We start from the raw sequence: 10,275 nt of genomic DNA, 5'->3' as shown, positions 1-10,275 counted from the left end.
GAGGTCCCTAGTTTGGGACCCCAGTGGCGGTAGCCGCCGCCCGGGCGCGCCCCGCTAAGGCTTGTTGGGCCTGTAAGTCGTGGCAGCCAAGCAGGGTCGCCTCGCAGTCCTCCCGGGTTGGGTTGGGGATAGGGGGAATGGCCGGTTTGGAGGGGCAGGCCCACAGCATGTGATAGGTGTCCGATGACACCACACTTCATTGCGGGCAGTTGTCGCTAAAGGAGGGGTCAAAATGTTTTAGCGCTGCCGGGCACAGCAATCTATTGGTGAAGAGGCGAAGAAGCCACTCATCCGCCTTCTTGAGGCCTTTACATGGGCTAGGGTAAAGGCGATGGCTATCTTGAAAGTAGGTTGCGATAGTTTTGAACGTATAAAGCGGAATAAAATCGGGTTCTTGATCAGATGGGGAGGAGAAAACAGCCCGGTGAGAGGTCGGAGTGAATCAACAAAGAGAAAGAGGAGCCGTAATGAAGAAAATCAAATTGTCACTGAAGAGAAGTTTATTTGGACCCAGGAGCGTAAAAGGGACAGCCGTCCCTCTACAGAACAGAAAAACACATTACGGCGAGAGAGAGAGAGAGAGAGAGAGAGAGAGCGAAAAAAAATTTTATTTACACAGGAATTCGGGGCACGCCCCAGGGTCCCCGCACGACCCCACTGCACTAAAGTGTTTATGTTCCTGAGGTCCATAACACTGGCAGCGCGGCCGGTGGCGATGGTCTGCACGGCCGGGTCCTCCGAGCGCAGCAGGGTACGTCTCCCAGTCCTCCCAGGTCTTGAGGTTCTCTAGGTCCCGCGGGGGAGGGTCCGCCGGTCAGAGGGAAAGGAAGTGGAGGGATGAAGCGAAGGGTTCTGGGCATAGGGCACATGCGGGAGTGGGAAAGGATGGATGATAGTGGGCTAGCTTAATGGGTGAGGGGAGAGTGTGTGTCTGTAGTCTGCGCCAGAGTGTTGCGTGTTTGTTATCTAGGGAGGGGTGGCGACAGATGCCGCCCGGTGCGCACACATACAGTCACAAGCAACGTAAGTGTCCAAAACACAAAGTGTCGAAAGTACAAGAGTTCAAGAGGGTCCAAACGCACGGGAGAAGCACGCGGGAGAAAGACCGCGCACCAATTCCGCGCACAAACATGGCGCACAACACTGACACGCGACACTCAATATGGCAGGAACCGCACTGTCACATGGCCCCTGCTTGCGACGATGAAGCGGGTGCTCCACCGTCGCAGGAACTCTTCTTCCGGCAGCGTCACCCTGTCTAAGCACGCCTGCTGGAACCCCGACCGTTCCCTCGCAAAAGAGGAGGCAATTGCGTGGAGAAGATTGCAAGGGGGGAATCATATAAGCCCCTTCTGGGTATACATAACAATCTCCAAAAAGGAGAAAGGGAGAGGGGCACTCTCGACCATGTCATATGGGAATGTGCTGGAAGCCCGGGCGCCGAGCAAAAGATAGAAGATAGGGAAGCCTGGGAGACCTTGCTGCGGAGCGAGGACGCCGCTAAGCAGCAACAAGCCATCCGCCTGGCGGCTGAGGCCGTGAAGCGACAATGTGTCTTCACCAGACCTTAGTTTGCGAGGCTCCTAAGTAGGGCTCCCTTAGGCCTGCGTGCCGGGGGGTCCAAAAAGGAGTGTCGTTTCGGTGGAAATAAACGTTTTGATGATGATGATGCCTGCTGGAACAGGCGTGCTCGCACTGGCTGCAACATCGGGCACATGGCCCGCTGGGGTCGGCGCTGTAAGGAAAACAAAATTTATGTCTTTTACAAACCGAATGTCTCGAATTCAAACAGCATACTCCTTGAATAATAGTTCACTCGAGCTAGTCACCACGTGTAACTAGCTCGGACTTCACCTTCATTCAGACCTAACATGGAACCACCATATTAACCTAATGCTTGCGCCTGCTAATCGGTCATCAGGTCTCTTAAAGCATAATTTTGACCATGCTCCTCCTCACCTCCGTGCCGATGCCTATACCACTGAATCATTGCATAACCGCGCAGTTCGTTTTATTTACTCAGATTATTCACGTAATACCAGTATCACAGCCTTGAAGAAACGCGCAAGTCTTAATGATTTATGTCTCCGCCGCAAAGTTGCACGACTGTCACTTTTTCATAAACCGTAACATCATCCATCACTTCATAACGACTTTTTTTCTTTTCCTCCTTCGATTTTTGACCACCGCGATTATCCCTTTAAAGTTCTGCGTTTCACGGGCAGAACATTTGGCTATTCGCATTCATTCTTGCCACGCACGATATCTGATTGGAACACTCTGCCTTCACATATCGCAACCACCACTGATCCTGATAAATATTTTAATCTTATATCTTCAATAACTACTGCTTAACTCTTTGCGTACATTGTCATTTTGTTTGTTCATGGTTTCCTTTTTTGCAGGGTATGTTATTAAAATTATTTTTACATTAGAGTTCAGTTTGTATAGTTCTGATACTGTAGCAATTTTCATTCTTTGCAGAGCTGCCATACTTTTGATTATTTTGCTTATTTATTTCATGCTAAGTGTTTTAATTCCGGTTTTGTTCCTGGACACCCTCGGAATCAGAATACCGGCCAACGACCCAACCCTCCTCGCCATCCCACGACGCCTTCATCGGGAGCTTCTCATCAGGCCGCTCCCGAGGAATGTGCACCCGTGCCACCATGAACAGCGCCGCAGATCCCGTGCGAAGGCACTCCATCAAGCGTACGGCTCCGAGCTGGACGCCGTATGGGCGGACGCTGCCTGCACGTGTGATGAAGCGACAGCAGCTGTCGTGGACTCCTCTTCATCCACCCTCCTCACACTGCCTCTCCCTCTAGACACGTCCCCAGAGGCTGCAGAGGAAGCCGCCATTGCACTTGCTATCACTCGCACGGAAGCCCGATATATTTTAAGTGACTCTAAAACTGCTATACAAAATTTTGCTAGAGGCCGAGTCCATGTCCCTGCTTTTGGCATACTGGACTCGCCCGATGCACCCCCGCCCTGCCATGTGGAGCTGATATGGGTGCCTGCGCACTCTGGGAATCCCGGAAACGAGGCTGCCAACCTTTTAGCCCGAGGTTCTTTAAGCCGGGCTCAGGTGGCCTCGGATCGGGGATTCACGAAGGAGCGCATGCACTCATTCAGTGAGCTGACCCAGGCATACAGAGCCTCACGCCAGCTCTACCACCCGCCCCACCCCTCCCTAGATAACAAACATGCAACACTCTGGCGCAGACTACAGACACACACACTCCCTTCACCCCTTACCCTAGCCCATTATCATCCCTCCTTCCCCATTCCGGCATGCACTCTATGCTCAGAACCCGTCGCCTCTTCCCTCCACATCATTTCCCTCTGCCCGGCGGACCCTCCCCCGCGGGACCTAGAGAACCTCAAGACCTGGGAGGACTGGGAGACCCTGCTGCGCTCGGAGGACCCGGCCGTGCAGACCATCGCCACCGGCCGTGCTGCCAGTGTTATGGACCTTCGGAACATAAACACTTGAGTGCAGTGGGGTCGTGCGGGGACCCTGGGGCGTGCCCCGAATTCCTGTGTAAATGAAGTTTTTTCTCTCTCTCTCTCGTTTTATATTCGCGGTTTTGTTTTATTTTGATCAATTGCCTTTGGCTCTCCTTACGTAATACCCTCTCGAGGGCCTTTAGGGGTGTTTTCTATAAATAAATAAATAAATAAATAAATAAATAAATAAATAAATAAATAAATAAATAAATAAATAAATAAATAATATAGTTTACAGCCGCTCCAGTTAGGATGAAGTGTTGGCGCGTTCCACGGAGAGAGAAGTATCTTTTGCAGCGAGGTTTTGAATATGCTGCCAAGAAGGCAGCACATTTTATGAGCCGCAATGGTCTGCTCGGGAGAACCGTTACCAGTGACTGTTTCGGCCCACCGTGCTGAAAGATAGTTAAATCATCATCAGCAGCAGCCTGACTACGCCCACTGCAGGACAAAGGCACCTCCTATGTCTCTCCAATTAACCCTCTCCTTTGCAAGCAGCGGCCACAGTATTCCCGCAAGCTATTTGATCTCATTCGCCCATCTAGCTTTCTGCCGTGCCCTGGCATGGTTGCCTTCTATTGGAATCCACTTTATTACCCTTAAGGACCAGCGGTTCTCTTGCCTTCGCATTGCATGCCCTGCCCAAGCCCATTTCTTCTTCTTGACTTCGACTAGTATGTCATTAATACGCGTTTGTTGCCTCACGCACTCCGCCCACTTCCGATCTCTCAACGTTACACCTACCATTTTTTCTTTCATAGCTCGTTGCGTTGTCCTTCACATAAGCTGAACCCTCTTTGTTAGCCTCCACGTTTCTGCTTCATAGGTGAGTACCGGTAAGGTACAGCTGTTGTATACTTTTCTCTTGAGGGATAATGGTAAACTGCCATTCATGATCTGAGAGAACCTGCCATGTGCTCTCCACCCCGTTCTTATTCTTCTAGTTATTTCCGTCTCATGATTAGGACCAGTGGCCACTACCAGCCCTAAGTAGACATATTCTCTTACTACTTCCAGCACCTCGCTAAAAATTGCGAACTGCTGTTTCCTTGCTAGGCTGTTGAACAATACTGCAGTTTTCTGCAAGTTAATTTTTAGACCTACCGTTGTGCTCTGCCCCCGATAGTTTCAGTAACGCCTAAAGGGCTTGGAACACGGGCGCAACTTTATGCTGGCTGCAGCGGCAGTTTCCTTGTGTTCCACCAAGTAAAGCGGCGCCGCAGGGTCACATATGTTCCACCCACCCACTTTTTCCCGTAGCTCCAGACTGATGAGGAAGCACAGGCGACGTCACGCACAGCCATCGACTGTTTGCTGGAAGAGCAAGGAACGGGTACTTGTTTTGATGAAAAAGAATGCAGCGCGTAGAGGCTGTGGCCTTTGGGCGTGCTTCGCGGCGGAAATGTGGAACAGTGAGCTGCGAGCTCATTCAGGTGGCCGCCGAGTGTTGGTTATGTACCTTTCTACGCACGTGCTGTGTGTACCGTTGTTGAAGACTTGAGGGCAGGTGCATGATATCAGCACCTTCCCAGTCAATTGCTTCTGGCTTTTTTTTTTTTGTCGGCGTTGTTGTGCTCCCGATCAGTTGTGAATGTTTTGTGTTTTGACGAAATGCGATCTATCTTAAAGATCAGCAAGAAACGAGTACAGAGCACAGGATGACGGTGAAACACGTATTTAAGCAAGACCACTGTCATCAAAACGTCTTAGCTACTTCTTGACAGTGAAAGCGCTCAAAAGGACAAGGACGACAGAAAAGGAAAGACATACAAAGCGCTTACTTTCAACTGATTTTATTTCATGCGAAAAACAACTTTATACTTATGGTAATCACCTGCGCATGCTTACAAGAACATTACCAACGAGTGATAGCTGGCACGTTCTTTCAGACAACCGGCATGCCCGATGTAAGATAGGACATCTCTTTATCCGACAACAAAATTGACGGAGCGCTTACGCAATCATTGAGATAGCACGAGCGGGCGATGATTGCGAAATAAAATCAGTTGAAAGTAAGCGCTTTGTATATCTTTCCTTTTCTGTCGTCCTTGTCCTGTTGAGCACTTTCACTGTCAAGATGGAAAACCAACTCGCCCACTCAATTCCATTATTCAATTAGCTACTTCACCAGATGTTGCGCCTGCCTAGAATTTATTTTTCCGCCAAACAAAGTGAACTTTCATTGTTTCGCAGAATGGATTGTTCTGGTCGGCATTTTGGAGTTTTCTTCCGATGAACATTTTTTTTCCTGTGTGTGATAATTTCTACCCCGCTGTTCTATGTAGCAGAGTAAAGAATAAAAAAATGTGGGTCAAGCCCGGATTAACAAAGTCACTTCGCCCGTGCATTCTTTTCCCTGCGTGCGCCCTCCACCGTAATTCAGTTTTTCCTTTGTTTACTTAATGCCGCCTTCTTTGTATAGATCTGTACGCTCCTAGCCTCTGTTCTGGCCACAAGATATTTGTACTTGCTCATTGTTTGCGACACACTTTCGTCGGAAGCCTGTCGAATACTGTTAATCATAGCGATTACCGTTATTTGCTGAGTGCCACTAAGAACTTACTTTACAGAAGAATGGCTACAATGCAGGATTCAAGTCACTATTAGAAGGAGTTTAGTTAAGTTGGGTTTAACGTCCCAAACCGGCTCAGGCTATGAGGGACGTCATAGTAAAGGGCTGCTGAAATTTCGACCACCTGGGGTTATTTAACGTGCATTGACATCGCACAGTACACGTACCTCTAGAATTTCGCCTCCATCGAAATTCACCCACTGTCGCCGGTATCGAACTCACGTCTTTTAGGTCAGCTGCCGAGCGGCATAGCCACTGAGCCACCGCGGCGACTCAGAATTAAAAATAAGTATTAAGGTTATGTTTATGCTTACGAAATAAGCATAAGATATAAGCATGCGACTATAAGTGCTGGCAGAAAGCTTGAGTTGTGCTATTTGCGCGAGACGACTGGACGATGATGCCGAGAAATCGGAATAGTTAATGACTTTACTACAGCTAACGCATAATATAGTGAAAATAGTACGCAACACTAATTTTAACTTTTTGTAGCCGGTTTAAACATCAATGTCGAAAATGTTATAATCCTTATTCGAACAAAACCGTGCCACAGAAATTTAACATTCTGCTGGTCAGTGTGCATGGGAAAGCGATTCTGGATGTGCAGAGCTGTTTACTGAGGCAGTAGATTGACGCTTGTCCGATGTGCTTCTTTCTTCCAGCGACGACCGCAAGGCACCAGACAGCGCACCGATTGTTGTCTTGGCAACTGGCGAGCATAAAAAGACCGAGCGATAAGAGCGCGCTGCTAAGGGGCGGCAAGTCTATTCATACAAGCCTCCGAGCAGCGAGCGGACGCGTTTAGCGATGCCTCCTGGTAACCAGCAGTACACCCTGGTCGGGTTCTCTGTGGAACTCGACTGGAGACCCCTGTGCTTCGTGAAACCCATACCGGAATACGCAGTGTGCTCCGCCTGTGGTCTGGTTCGCAGAAAGGCCGCCTTGCTTCCCTGTAGGCACTCACTGTGCGAGCCTTGCTGCGCGCTGAGCTCGCAGGGCCGTGACGTCGTCTGCCCTCTGGATGGCAGGCAATGTGAAGAAGGTGACGTCGAGCTGAGGGACACCGATGCTGACGAGCTACTGCGGAGGGAGGTAAGTGAAATTTCTTCGGTTTCATGTTCGTAACTTCTGTAGTGTAAACTGGAGAGAGACTTCAGTCCACCTTAAGACAGTTGAGCAACAGCGCTATAGAGTGACATTAATTAGCGCCACGAATTCGGGATGCTAATGAACTACGCGTTGCTGCAATATGCACCCTGTTCTAGGCGATGTGTTCGTGCAAGGCCTCCGTTTATCCTTACTCAGCAAACGTTCCCTAATGCAGAGGCAGCTTGGCCGGCTCGCGACCCAAAGGACCAAGGTTCGGTTCGAGCTCTTGACGATGCAGTTTTTCTTGAAACGGAAATTTAGATGGCTCGGTGATCAAAAGTTCTTCGACGAGAATTTTCGAGACACGGAGCCACGCCAGGTTTTCCGCTAATCGAGAGCTGTAATGCTCTCAACGTATTGGACGGAGCGCCTGAGTAAGATGAGCATTAGAAAAGACTCTGGTAATTGGTTATCCAGCTGTCTCTTTTCGAGACTAACTATTGCAACAAAAGCTTTCGTGTAATGATGGTGAAAAACCAGTAAAAGGCTGTAAGCAAGCATCCAGTTGTGTTCGGAATGGGGCGTGACCCTAGCAGAAGCTGCAGTCATTTAATTGAAAAATTCGCACCAACTTTGGAACAAAACTCTTCAACGGTTAGAACTGGTTTTAAATATTTGTTCTTTTTGCCTGGGGGAAATGTAAGAACCATGTGTTACTGACTTCGCGTTGAGAATAATAAAGCAGACAGTACTTTTATTTCCATGGTTTAAAAGTTGAGCGAAAATAGAATTCCCTGACTGGCTCTTAGAGTGCATCAATTTGAAAATTGAGGATTGGAGACCGAGAATCACCCAATGGAAACCCTCAGTTTGTGGATATGAGATCTACAGTCGCGTACCAATGGCATGCTTCTTTTATCTGGGCTAAACTCGCTCATCTAAAGTGGCACCGAGTGAGGTAATTCTGTCTGAAGTATCTCTCCAAGAGTGGAAGGGCGTATTTGTCGAAGGTACCGCCGTCTGGTTGTCACCCTCAGCATGTAAGAGTTCGAAGAAACATTGCTCAACATATGCCGGCAATATCACAACTTGGAACTTAGTTCTTAGGGCAACAAATTCGTGCTATATCGTGCATGCTGCCATACAGATGTGGAAAAGCATTTATGTGGAATGTGGAAAATCATTTATCGTGGCTACGAACGTGCCATGCAAGTTCAAAGGAGTTTCCAAATATCTGTGATGCTCCAGAGGGCTTAGATTAAATTTTCTTATTGTGTTTGGAAAATTTTAGCGAATTTTCAGTACGACTGATGGTCACCGCACGCATTTGTCGCAGCAAAACTGGTGCAGTATAATCGGTGGATAAGTTACCTAATCAGGACTACTTTCTCTTTGTCGCGTTTAAGTGCCATGTGTTTCAATCGGGACAGGTATTTTTCTTGCAGGTCATGTGCTGGAACGAAGGGAGAGGCTGCGGAGTAGTACTCAGTGCATCGAAAATTGCCGATCACTTCACTCGTGAATGCGAGTACCACTTAGTTCGCTGCCCAGGGTGTTCGCGCACATTTTCTTGCAGCGGCATCGGCGCGCACTTGAGATCGGAATGTTGTGCTACTACGACGCCCCTTGCATCCGGACGCGAAGGAAATACCAACCCAAAGGACGACACGGCGCTTCTTGCATCGCTCAGACGCACCTTAGAAGAGCAGGCTGGAGAAATGAAGGCACTTATGGAGCGAGTGCTCAATGGCTTTGGAATGACCAGTAGGCGACTCAACGAACTTGTTTACAGGCTTAACAGCTGCCAGGAACAATTAAGTGAATTGTGGGCAGGCTTTAACAGGCTGGAAGGCGCGGTGAATTGCGATATGGCCCGAAGAGTGAAAGGACAATGTGACTTTCAAGAAAAATGCTTGCATGAAATCACTGCAGTTCATGAGAAAATGAAAGAATGTTTGCCTGCAAGCCGCGACACTCTGGAAATGCTTTCTAACAGCGTACAAAGGTTAGAAAATTTACTGAGAAGTGAGGTTTTAAAACAGGCGAAAGAGCGTTCTGAAGAGGCTTCCCAGATCGGAGAGGGCATCGCGGAAGCTAAGAAAGAGATGAATACTTTGGAAGATGTTATGAAGAGAATCGAAAAGTCTGTGAGATGGGCGCACCGGCAGGGATCGTTGTGTGAGTTTTACGTAAAAGGCGTCGCATCTCTACGAGAAGCAGCCCTTCAAGATGACTGCTCTAGTTTTGAATTCGATAAAGTCTACCTTCAAGGCTACTGCATGTCACCTGGAATCTTAATGAATTTAGATTACGGAAGAATTAAGCTGCGCGCGCAGTTTCGCTTGCACAAAGGTGAAATAGACGATTTGGTCCAGTGGCCATTTAGAAATGCGGTGAAACTGCGCGTCCTACATCCAACTGAAGAGGCACACCGCGAAATTGCAGGACGGGCCAGCGGCACTCTTTCTTCTTGTCAAAGGCCAATGGAATCAAGCAATGAGAGCCGATGGAATTGTTATACTTGCCTTGACCTCGATGACTTAATCAGTGGCGGCTACGTGGAAGATGATCAGCTAAAGGTGGTATTTCTGCTGCTGCGCTGATACCTGCTTTAACTAAAGTAGGAACAAGACTGCTTCGACGAATTTCACTCCATGAATATAGCAGCAGTTGATTCCGTAGTTCAAAGCCGCTCGAGGTAACGTGAACCGGTATCGAGGCCATCAACCATCGAAGAGCGTATTATCTTGGGAAGAAACCAAAGAAAACACTGGGAAGAAAACAGAGCATAGTACGTGCCACAACGCCCTGCACGGGTGCTGCTTTATCAGTGACTTTTTCGGCGCGCCATGCTGAAAGGTGGTTCCAGTAAGGCCGAAGGGCTTGGGAGACACACTTCATCCAAGCTGCAGCGAGAGTTTCCTTGTGTTCCAGCAACTGAAGTGGCGCAACAGAGTCATCGAGGTTCTGGCCATCCACTTTCCCCGCGCCTGCAGACTGACCAGGAAGAAGAGGGCACGTCACGCACAGTCATCGAATGTTTGTTGAAACAGCAAAGAGCAGGTGCTTGTTTTCATGAAAATGAGTGCAGCGTGTAAAGA

Source organism: Amblyomma mixtum, chromosome 9 (genome assembly GCF_055824585.1).
Source record: "Amblyomma mixtum isolate Tamu chromosome 9, ASM5582458v1, whole genome shotgun sequence".
NCBI classification, from domain to species: Eukaryota; Metazoa; Arthropoda; class Arachnida; order Ixodida; family Ixodidae; genus Amblyomma; species Amblyomma mixtum.
This window is presented reverse-complemented; position numbering follows the sequence as displayed.